We start from the raw sequence: 12,479 nt of genomic DNA, 5'->3' as shown, positions 1-12,479 counted from the left end.
ATATTTGGTTGGACTTGGGCTCGGAGGGCTAGGGAACTTGTGGAGGTTTCTTGGGCTAGGGATTATTTCCTAGTTGGTTGGGAGGTAAATCCAGTTGGGTCTGTCAAGAGGATCATTCAGCAGGAGCAACAGGACAGGCATCTCAACCAGCGACTGGTACAGGTATTCTTCCATAGATTACTCATGTAAATTTTATTAGAATGAAATATTCACCATAAGTTATAAGGATTAGAATGTAAATGGTAAATTTTATTTGTTTAAAAGTCTTGTAAGTCAGTAAACTATTGCCTCTTATTGCATTTAAATTCTTCAGAAATAGAGCTACTAGCAGACCCTAGGATAAGGCACTTACAAATGGTATCAGAGATTTGATTCAAACTCTGGACCTTGAAACCTGTTACTTTGTCTTGGCTTGGTTGTGAATGCTAGTTTTGAGAGTGCACATATTCTAGTGGGCTCAACTTCTAGAAAGGAATTGGGCTCATTTTCCATGAATGTAGTTGTTAGAAATGGATGGTTTGGGGATGAAATTGTGCCTTTTTATTAGTCTTGCCCTACTATTTTAAAGGGGGTTGAAGGATTGCATGCCATGGTTCATTTCTCTGAAAGTGCTGGTGGTTGGTTTCTTTTGAAGTGCACCCTTTGATTTCTGCTATGTGTTCACTATCGAATATGAAACTTCGTAAGTACAGGTTATGGAGTTCTCTTATTTTGGTAAAATTGTTATATTATGTATATAAAAAAAGAGGACTCTCACGAGAAGCAATTCCGCAGCTGCATTTTCTCTGAGTTACCGTGAAAAATCAGGTTTGAAAGGTTTCTTAATAGTTTTATAACTTATTTTCCTGCCCACTCTGGCAAGGGAATGTGAAGAAGATTTTGGGTGTGCTCAATAATGAAGGGAAGAATTGTACTCTGTTTGGATATCTCAACAAATGCACTATTTCTTTGGCCCCTAGAGTGATTTCCCTTAGCAAAATCTAGATCGGTTCATCCTCATGTTAAATAAGGCACTGGTATCCTTTCTTCTCAACCATTTCCATTCTTCTATCTTGTTTTTAGGGGTAGAAGAATTGAGCCTGAATTGGTAAACACATCTTGAGTTTGCTACCCCATTGTGCCCAATGCACAACCATTTACATGGTAACATAAATTGGGGTGCTGGTTGGCACTAATAAGACCATACTTTTTCCATGTGCCTGGTCACATAAAGTTGTTAGTAAGGAAAGTGTCATTTTGGTATCTAGAAGTCATCAGCACACCATATATGCACAAATTCTTTGATATCTAATCTAAAAAAAATAAAATTGACCTTTATCCAAAGTTGCTCATGAACTATTTGACAAAATGTGCGCATGAATTTTTTATTTTATTTTGCTTAACTTTCGCTTCTACTCGTGATATATTGGGTGTTGGTTTTCATTTGAAGATGGGAAATGCTATTTAATGTCTGTGAATCACAATAAATCAGTACAAGACATAAGCTCTAGGCCTCTGGGTTATTCTCACTTAAATTTTGAATTTTGTCTTTGGCTACACATCAGCTATTTGTAGAAAGGCGTGAGTGAGATCTTCTCTAATTTCCATAAAATCTTTTGATTCTAATGTGGGTTATGGCCCACAAACTTAACAGAATCTAGCGCATTCATCTTATTAAATACCATTTATGTATCCTTGACATGCTCACATTTAGCATATACTGTGACAAGCACATTTCCCACAACAACATCAGACTCTAGTCCATATTCAAAAACCTTAGCATGGACTTGCCTAACCTGCTCAACAAGTAGCCAGGCACAAAACCCTCTTTAAATTCAAACTTTCGGACCCTAGCAGACCAAAAAAGGGCGTGCAAACGACCCCTAAAGGGCCCAAAATGATCAAATATCTTTCACATAGCGACATAGTCTATCGAATAACTAAAGAATCGGATCTTCAGAAATCGTTGGACATCTTCAACAATGACACAAAACGGCAAGGGTGTTATCACAAATTTATGACCTACAATGTCCTCATCAACAAGCTTAGCCGAGCCAAGAAATTCCAAGCCGTCAAAGGGATTTTGAAACAAATGTCTATACTGGGCTGCAGATGCCATGAGAGTCTCATCACAAATCTCATGAAGCTCTACTACAGAGCCTGCATGCCCGAGAAATCAAAGGAAATCTTTTACAGGATGAGGCTTTTAATTTGTAAAACATTGTTGTGGGCCTTGAGTACTCTGCTTAATCTCTTTGTGGAAGCCAGGCGCCTGGGTTTAGCGGAGGAAGTGGTTGCATATTTGAGGAATTTGAGGTTAGTTCCCAATGCCTACATTTCTAATATTTTAATTAAGTTTCATTGCGAGGCTGGAAATTTCGAAAAGGGCTTTGAGATTTTGGAGGCAATGGATAGGGTTCAGTGTGCTCCCAAATGCTATTATCTATTCAACATTGATGGATGGGCTATGTCATGTGGGAAAACCGAAGGAGGCCATTGGGGTTTTTGAAAGAATGCGGACCAAGGGTCTTTTTCCTGATGCACTGGAATATAATGTTTTAAAGTGGATTTTGTGATGCTGGGAATGTGAATGGGGCGATGTTATGAAACCAGCTCAAGAAAAGCTAGAGAATATAGATCAATGCCTTATAATTCAACCTCTTCAAGGGGGCAACCTCATTTACATTACATAAATGAACAATTCTTGGATGATTCAAATGACAAAAGCTCCTTTCTATATATAGGAGTCTAAGGAGTCACAATATAACCCAGCCGACCTAACAATAATAATATAAAGCCACAAAAATAACAATAGAGGGATAATATGGGGCACAATAATAACAATATGGGGATAATAGGGGCACAAAAATATTAATAAGGGATGCAACTACAATAGTAATGGGGTAATCACTAGTATTATAGGGACCCAACATGCCCCTCTCCTCCAAAAAATTGTTGTCCTCAACGCTTGAGTAGTTCTGGATGATTCTGTATAAAATTCTCATCCTCCCATGTGGAATCTTCAGCGGATAAGTTCTTCCACTTGATAAGATACTCCGAAATTGATCGATTTCGTAGCTGTCGAGTTCTTGTTTCTGTGACTGCTTCCGGTTCCAATATAATTTTTCCTTCCTCATCAAGTTCTGGCAATATTGTTTGAATTGGGAGCTTGTTGCCTATAACCTTCTTTAAACATGAAACATGGAAAACTGGGTGCAGTCGAGAAGTTGCAGGAAGCTCCAATTTGTATGCCATAGTACCAATCTTTTGCAACACCTTGTATGGACCATAATACTTTGGTGATAATTTATTATCCTTCTTAGCTTGCTTGAGGGACATTTTCTTATATGGTTGTATTCGTAGGAATACCCAATCACCTACATCAAAACTTCTTTCGCTGCGATGTTGATCTCCCTGTTGTTTCATTCTATTTTGTGCCAACACGAGGTTATCCTTTAAGAGTTGGAGGACTTGTTGTTGATGTTCGATGTGATGTTCCACTTCTTGAACCTTAGAATTTTCTCTTAAATATGATGTGATGGATGGTGGCTTATATCCATAAAGTTCCATAAATGGGGTCATTTTTGTTGTTGTATGGAAGGAAGTGTTATACCACCATTCATCCAGAGGCAACCATTTGACCTGTTGTGTCTGTTTATCAGATACAAAGCAATGAAGATATCCTTCCAAACATTTGTTTACTATCTCAGTTTGCCCATCCGATTGAGGATGATAAGATGAGCTATGAGCTAACGGAGTACCAAGACAAGAAAATAATTTGTCCAAAAATTTCCAGTGAAAATGGGATCTCTGTCACTTACAATAATCTTTGGGTTTCCATGTAGCTTTTGAATTGTTTCCATAAATGCAGTAGAAACTGTACTGGCTTTAAATGGATGTCATAATGCACAAAAGTGTGCATACTTGGTAAGTCTGTCAACTACCACCATGATGACACTCTTTCCCCCAGACTTGGGTAAACCTGTGATAAAATCCATTGAAACCTCCTCCCAACGTTGGCTTGGAATGGATAAAGGTTGTAATAGACTCGGTGTCTTAATTGTTTCAACTTTATTTTGTTAGCAAACCAATCATTCCACCACAAATTTTTGAATATCCGATTTAAGGCCATCCCAAAAAAATCCCTTCTTAACCTTGTGGTAGGTTTTTAAAAATCCTGAGTGCCCTCCTAAGGGAGAAGTGTGCAATTCCATAAGAATCTTTTGTTTTAGTTGGGAATTCTTGCAGAGGTATAAGCGATCTTTGTACCATAAAGAATCCTTTTGCCAGTTAAATGTATCAGACGTACTGGAATCTTGTTGTAACTTTCGAATAAGTGCCCACACTTTTTCATCATTCTTTCATTCCTTCCTTGCTTCGTTTATCCAATCTGGTTGGATAATAGAAATGGCGCACGACAATGCTTCCACATCCTCATCCTTTCTTGAGAGTGCATCTGCCACCACATTTTTCTTCTCTTTTTTGTAGATGATTTCAAAGTCATAACCCAACATCTTTGTGACCCACTTTTGTTGCTCTTCAGAGGATAATCTTTGTTCTAAAAAGTATTTAAGGCTATCATGATCTGTTTTTACCTTGAAGTGTCTTCCCATTAGGTAGGGTCACCATTTCTTAAGTGCATGGAATATTGCCAACATTTCCTTCTCATAAATAGCTTTGTGTAAAAGCTTTCCCTTGATTGGATGACTTTCAAAAGCAATGGGTCTTTCATCTTGCATTAAAACAACACCAATTCCATTTCCTGAAGCATCACATTCCACAATAAAGGTTTTTGTGAAGTCTGGTGTAGCTAAGACCGGTGCTTGGCACATTGCCTCTTTAAGATGTTCGAAGGCCTTTGTTTCTTCTGGAGTCCATGAAAATGCATCTTTCTTCAATAATGTTGTTAGAGGTCCTGCTATTCTCCCATAATTCTTAACAAACTTGCGATAATACCCTATCAACCCGAGAAATCATTGTAGATGCTTTATGGATGTTGGGGATTTTCCATTCTTTAATAGCTTTAATTTTGCTAAGGTCTACCTTAAATCTTTCATGAGATAGAATATGACCCAGATATTCCACCTCTTGTACTCCAAAGAAACATTTGGATCTTTTTGCATATAATTGTTTCTCCTCCAATAGTTGTAGCACCCTATCGACATGTTCAACATGATCCTTCCAAGACTTGTTGTAGATTAGTATATCATCAAAAAATACTAACATAATTTTTCTAAGGAATGGTTTGAAAATGGAATTCATCAAACCTTGAAATGTTGAAGGTGCATTGGTAAGGCCAAAAGGCATGACCAAAAATTCATAATGACCCTCATGAGTTCTAAATGTTGTTTTAAGAATGTCTTCAGTCTTCATTCTGATTTGATGATATCCTAAATGAATATCCAACTTGGTGAAGTAAATTGATCCATGCAATTCATCCAGTAATTCATCAATGACGGGAATGGGAAACTTATCTTTAATATTGAGCTTGTTGAGCTCCCTATAATCCAAACACATGCGCCATGATCCATCCTTCTTGTGCACTAATACTACTGGAGCAAAGAAAGAACTTTGACTCGGTTGAATTATACCAGCCTCTAGCATTTTTGCAACCATACGTTCAATTTCACTCTTTTGGGCATAGGGATATCTATACGACTTGATGTTTGGAGGAACACTTCCTGGAATCAGATGAATAGCATGATCATGATCACGAATAGGTGGGATACCTTTGGGAGTTTCAAATACCTTGGAATGATTGTCCAAGACTTTTTGGAGATCTGGAGAAATAGATGATTGCAATGTGGAAACATCTAGCGAACATAATTGTGCAATTACACCCCTTTGTTCCTTTTTTAGAAGCTTTGTCATACCAATAGAGCTGACTATCTTTCCCGGTTTCCCTGCAATACCCCTTAATTCAACTTCCTTTCCTTCCACAGAAAAGTTCATGAAAAGTTCTTGAAAATTAAAAGCTATTGTACCCAAGGATCGTAACCATTGGACTCCTAGTACAACATCAGCACCTCCCATTGGACTGGAAAGCATTGGGCTAGTCGATACATATTCTCCCATCGATAGCTTGATATTATGGCACTGTCCAGAGCAATTTATTTTTCCTCCATTTGCAACCATCACTTGACACTCTTGTGCTGGATATAAGAAGCAATTCAATTCTTTTGCTACCTTACAATGAATAAAATTGTGGGTACTTCCTGAATCAATCAACACTATTACCTTTTTCTTCTTGATTTGTCCTTCTATCTTGATGGTTTGAGGAGTGGTAATTCCTGCCAATGCATTACAAGATATGGTCAGATTCATTTCTTATTTATCTAGGCTTTGTTCCTGGAGTATATCCTCTTCTTTTGACCTTTCTTGCTCCTTTTATTCTTCCTTTTTGCAATCTATGTAGAATAATTTCTTCTCAGCACACTTATGACCTTTAGTGTATTTTCTATCACAACTGTAACAAAGCCCTTTTGCTCTTTTTTCTTCCAATTTTTGTGGTGTCAACCTTATATGTTGTGGAAGACTAGGGGCAACAACACTTCCATCTTTATAGTTGTGAGTGGTATGCTTCCTGGTTGCCATAATTTTTCTTTCCATTTTTCTTGCTAACCTGAATGCCTTCTCTAATGAATCAGGTTCCCAAAGGCAAACATCATGTTGGATATTATCCTTTAAACTCCCTATGAACACATAAATCCTATGCTCCTCTGGAATATTTTTTACCCTTATGTTCAATTTTTGGAACTCCTCAATGTGCTCCATTATTGAACCCTTTTGTTTGAGACTTATCAATTGGCTAAAAAAAGTGTTGCTTTTTGTATCCTCATAATGTGCTGTCAATTCTTCCATAAAAATTGCCCAAGTGATAATTTTTTTACGAGAGCAAAGCCATTGATACCATACAAACTGATTTGGTTCCAAATATAAAGTTGCAATACGTACCTTTTTTGTGTTTTGCACATTATTGAGATCGAAAAATTGCTCCATCTGTAATATCCATGTTGCGGGATCCTTGCCATCAAACTTCCTCATATCGATTTTTGGAATATGGTGGGTCTTCGATCCCACATTAGAGTCTAAGAAATCATGATTAACATTTCTTTTGTTCACATCATGAGTTTCCTTTACTACCTTTTCACCATTAGTAAGTATTTCTTGTAGAAAATTTGTCAAATCTGTCTTCGAAGCTGCCATGTCTATCTTCAAATCTGCCATGTCTCTCTTCAAATCTGTCTTCAAATCTATCTTCAAATTGTCCATCTTAGATTCCATGCCCTTTATCTTAGATTCCACGCCATTTATCTTAGCTTCTGTTAGCTTTTGTGAGAGTGACATTTGTTGCACTTGTTCTTGTAATTTTGATATATCATGTAGCATTTCTTCCTCTTCTTCATGAGTCATGCTAGAGCTTTCAGGTTGCTTACTAGGTGTTTACATTTTCTTTCCTCGGGGAATCAATTATCGATAATAATTGTCTACTATGCCCTTTGAATTCCTTCAAAATAAATTTTCAAACCAAGCTGAAGCAAAAATTTAAAAAAATCTACACACCTTTTTTCACTTTGTAGGAGCTCGATATTGCTTGTGATGTATCTCTGTAGTTTCTGATAATCTAGTTTTGAAATTGTGACCTGTATTATCCCTCCATGTTCTCTTTCCAATGCCACCAGTCTGACCAAAATTGGATTCTCCAAGGAAGGGTTATGCGAAATCTCCCACAGTGACTTGATTATAGACTAGTTCAGTAGAGAAAACTTGTACGACGTGTCACAAGTCATTGTTTTGACCTTTGGCTCTGAACAATATCTACAAGAAACTAAATTTTGTCCTCTTTCTGTAACTTCTTACGAAATTTCAATCCGATGCTCAGAGAGAAAGTTATGATGATTTTCCCCAGGTCATCGGTTTGGAATGTAATTCAGGAGTCTGCAAAAAGACCAACTTCCTTAGATCATATCTCTGCAAATATAGCACAAAAAGCTCTAAAATTTGGACCCGAGGTTCAACGCGATGTATTCTCAAATGGTTTTTTTTTTTAGCTTCTGAAACATCACAAAAAAAAATTTATAGCGAAAATGCCATGATGACCTATTTGGAGCAGCGAAACCCTAGAATCCAAAGCTCTGATAACAAATGTTATGAAACCAGCTCAAGAAAAGATAGAAAAGAAAGATCAACGCCTTAGAATTCATCCTCTTCGAGGGGGCAACCTCCTTTACATTACATAAATGAACAATTCTTGGATGATTCAAATGACAAAACCTCCTTTCTATATATAGGAGTCTAAGGAGTCACAATATAACCCAGTCGACCTAACAATAATAATATAAAGCCACAAAAATAACAATAGAGGGACTCTATGGGGCACAGTAATAACAATATGGGGATAATAGGGGCACAAAAATATTAATAAGGGATGCAACTACAATAGTAATGGGGTAATCACTAATATTATAGGGACCCAACAGGCGATGAAGATATTTGATGTGATGAAGGAGAACAAGTGTAAACCCAACAATGTCAACTTTAGTTATATTATGAATGGCCTGTACGAGGAAGGGAGGGCACATGAGGCCTCTGAGCTCTTGGGTGAAATGCTCACAACCAGTTGTCGGTCTGATGCAGTGACTTATACAACCCTGATCAATTTCTTTTGCAAACAGGGCAGGACTGAGGAGGCGTAGAGAATGATTGTGGAGGATTGTGGAGATGAAGGCTGCAGGGTGTGTGTCTGATATTATTACTTACAATATATTAATCGGTTGTTTGTGTAGGGAGTTCAAATTCGAGGAAGTTTTTGTGGTCCTAGATGAGATATCGCGCTATGGGTGTGTTCCGAATAGGGCGAGCTATAGGGTTTTGCTCAATCTTCTTTGCAAGGAAGGGGAATTTAAGAAGGCTTTGGCTATTCTTGATCAGATGTTGAAGAGGGGTTTCATTCCCCATTTTAAGACTTCTAATGCATTGCTTGTTGGTCTCACTAAAGTGGGCAAGATACTAGATGCCACTAAGACTCTTTATGGCTTAGCAGATAGGGGTTTTGCTCCTTCTAAAGGTACGTGGAATTGCTTGATCACCTCTGTTGCAAGGAGAGGAAGCTAAGTAAGGTCACTGAAAGGTTTCAGAGAATATTGGAAGGAGAGGATTAGTTACTTTATTTCTCTACAATGTGCTTTTCCCCCTTTAGGGAAAAGTTGCTACCTGGCATGATACGATATTTGTTTTCTATTTCAGTGACAATTTCTGTTTGAGCAGCAACCGAAGGAGGCAACTGTGTTGAGAAATTATTTTTTCCCTCAAAAGCGATGGTGTCAATTTTGGCTTTAGTACCTAAACAGATTTATGAATGTGCTGGTGAAGAATGAGGTCCTAAGCTCATAAAGGATGGTCAATTCTTAGAGTTGAAGATTGTTGTCACGGTCCGACTTGGAATTTTAGTGCTTCTGGTTTTTCAACCTTTATCTATCTCAATGTAGCCAAACTTTTCCTCCCATATATTTGTGATTTTAGAGCATGTGGGTATCCATTGGAATTGTAATTGATGCGCTGAGAAGTATGTCTCTCACTTAAAATGTGAGATAAGTGCTCTATAAAGGTAATCGTTTTTCCTTTTGTTTCTACTTATGATATCCTTGAGGATGAAAAAAAATAGAAGTTCATGTGACACAACCAGCTAGGAGCCAAAGAAGGTCTAACTAAAGTTTCTAAGCAATATGGCAATCAACATCATCAAAAGTATAGGCACAGAGCATTTATGATGCCCATTTTAACGTAGATAGCCACCTATGGTAAGGTTCTATTTTGTAGTTCCATGTTGTTATTGATGAACATTATATACATTTGGTTAGACACATAAAAATCAATTGATGGATTTGGTATTGATGATGGAAATGTTGGATGTATGACCAAATGCATGACTTACTTGGTCACAATTTATCTAGTGCATGACTTGTCAGAGTTATTGTTGCATCATATAGGCTTTTATAGATATGATTTATCTAATCAATGACTTAGTGAAATTACGATTCATCTAATGTAAGATTTATTTCTAGTATGAACAACAAAAATTGACACGTGGACAATGGGCTTAATAAACATGATGTTTAAGATCATGTATCTATATCTATTTTTTGGTTATATATATGCATGGATGAGAACTAAACTACAGATTGGAAAGAACCGTATGATAACCAAGATCTACTATTCCATTGAGGAAGGTCAAGACAACCAATGAGGAAAGGTACAATGTACATTGTTCTATTACATTTGGTATCTACTTGATATGCACTCTTATGACATGAGTAAAATGCAAATGACAGGTGGCAAGATGACTTCACTAGATTATTCGATGACAAGTCCAACCAGCTCTGTAGTGTGGTCCATATTAGGGTGTTGACCCTGGTTTTGAAGGAGGGGTGGAGACATTTCCCACCGTGTATCCTCTGAAACCTGGAATCATGGGAGGGCAGTGGTGGACACGCTCCTGTAGATGTGTGATGACGATTGCCAGTTGCCTGCTGGGGAGGTTAGGTTGATGTATTCGACGCTTCCACCATGTCGGTTTTATCAGTGGTTAGTATGGCCGTTGCCACTGATAAAGAAACAAAGGATGGATAGGGTGGGAATGGAAGTAGGTCAGGATGGATAGGAGGATATAGATCAGTTGAAGACTCTTGATGGGAAGTAATGTCATTGTCTAACTTATCAAATTTTACTGCTATAACTCTCTCTGGTTTGTTATACTTTAGAACTCCTTGTATATTTTCATTCTAAACTTCGGGACAAAGTTCTCTGAAGGAGGGGTGTATGTAATGCCCCACTTAAATCTTATCCTGCAAATTTTATTAATGTTTACATTATTTGAAAATATCGAGAAATATTGGTCCAATATAAAATTCATGATTTCTATTATTCAAATTCCCAACTTACCTTCTCAAATTGAATCTTAGGTAGGATATGGTCTCCTTCCATTATTTCAAATAATATATGTATTCATCTCACATTCCCCAATGTAGCCTCACATTTACTAGGGAGAAGACATGGTCCTCTCCATTTAATTACATCTCACATTTCCCAATGTACCCTCACATTTACTTGGGAGAAGACATGGTCCTCTCCAACTCATTATCAATATATATATATATATATATATATCTCACATTCCCAAATGTACCCTCACATTTACTAGGGAGAAGACATGGTCCTCTCCATTTAATTATCAATATATATATATATATATATATTCATCTCACATTCCCAAATGTACTTTCAGATTTACTTGGAGGAGACATGGTCCTCTCCCATTAATTTTTCAATTTTATATTCATGTCACAATTCCAAATGTACTCCCAGCTTTACTTGGGAGAGGAGAAGTCAAATGTAAGGATGGATGAGAAGTTAATGACATTAATGAGAGGTGGTTGAGATGGAGAAGAGAGGGAGGGTATAAAAGGGAAGGAGGAAGGGAGAAAGGGGGAGGTGGGGTCTTGCTTTTGATGGTGGGGTTGGTTGTGATTTTAGGATTTGTTGTGATTTTGGAGACCTTAGGAACCTATGAAGGTTTCTTGGGTTGTTGAGAGGAGGGAAATATTGTTCATCTTGGTCTAGATCATTCATCTTGGACACACACACTACATCTGGTTGGACTTGGGCTCAGAGGGATAGGGAACCTGTGGAGATTTCCTGAGCTAGGTATTATTTCCTAGTTGGCTGGGAGGTAAATCTAGTTGGGTCCATCAAGAGGAGTGTTCAACAAGAGCAGCAGGACAAAGACATCTCCACTAGCGACCGGTACAGGTATTCTTCCATAGATTACTCATGTAAATTTTATTAGAATGAAATATTCACCATAAGTTATAAGGATTAGAATGTAAATGGTAAATTTTATTTGTTTAAAACTCTTGTAAGTCAGTAGACTATTGCCTCTTATTGCATTTAAATTCTTCAGAAATAGAGCTATTAGCAGACCCTATGATATGGCTCTTACAATAATTACAACAACATTACAAGAAAGGAAAATGGGGTGAACACAAAAAGAATAAATAACTTACTATGATAGAACAATTCAATACACAAAGATTAGTGTTTACCAGTCTTCGGTTGGCTTTTCTTTGCTTCAATAACTCCTCCACTGCAGCCTTTTCCACGAATTGGGTGTAAAAACGAGTAGTCGTAGATTTTTTATCTTCCTCATGATCCCCATGTCTTGTGGCTAAATAATTGAATGCCTTATTTCACTTTTGAACCCTATTTACTCAATGCCATGTAAAATGGAAGGACAATGGCCCCAAGAATCATTTTTGGTAACCTCTTGTCTACCTCATGGGCTTCATTCACTTGTTTCCATTCTTAGAATGTTAAACAACCCCAAGATTCAGTTACAAGAATCATTATAAAACACTCTATATTCAATATTACAAGAAAAGGCCTTTTGTGCCCCTTTTTCCCTTGCCATGTGGTAGGTAGTTTGGCCATGATGCCTTGGGCTC

The 12,479-nt window shown here is 37.5% G+C and overlaps 1 pseudogene; it reads left to right on the top strand.

Annotated features, from left to right (window-relative positions):
* Positions 1-1,876: 1,876 nt before the first annotated feature.
* On the top strand, positions 1,877-9,140 carry LOC149138424 (uncharacterized; annotated as a pseudogene).
* Positions 9,141-12,479: the final 3,339 nt, after the last annotated feature.

Source organism: Pinus tabuliformis, chromosome X, assembly GCF_031772625.1.
Source record: "Pinus tabuliformis cultivar Carrire ecotype Pingquan chromosome X, CPIR1, whole genome shotgun sequence".
In the NCBI taxonomy this organism is placed as follows: Eukaryota; Viridiplantae; Streptophyta; class Pinopsida; order Pinales; family Pinaceae; genus Pinus; species Pinus tabuliformis.
Note: the sequence above shows the minus strand (reverse complement) of the source record. Positions and strands in the feature narration are given on the sequence as shown.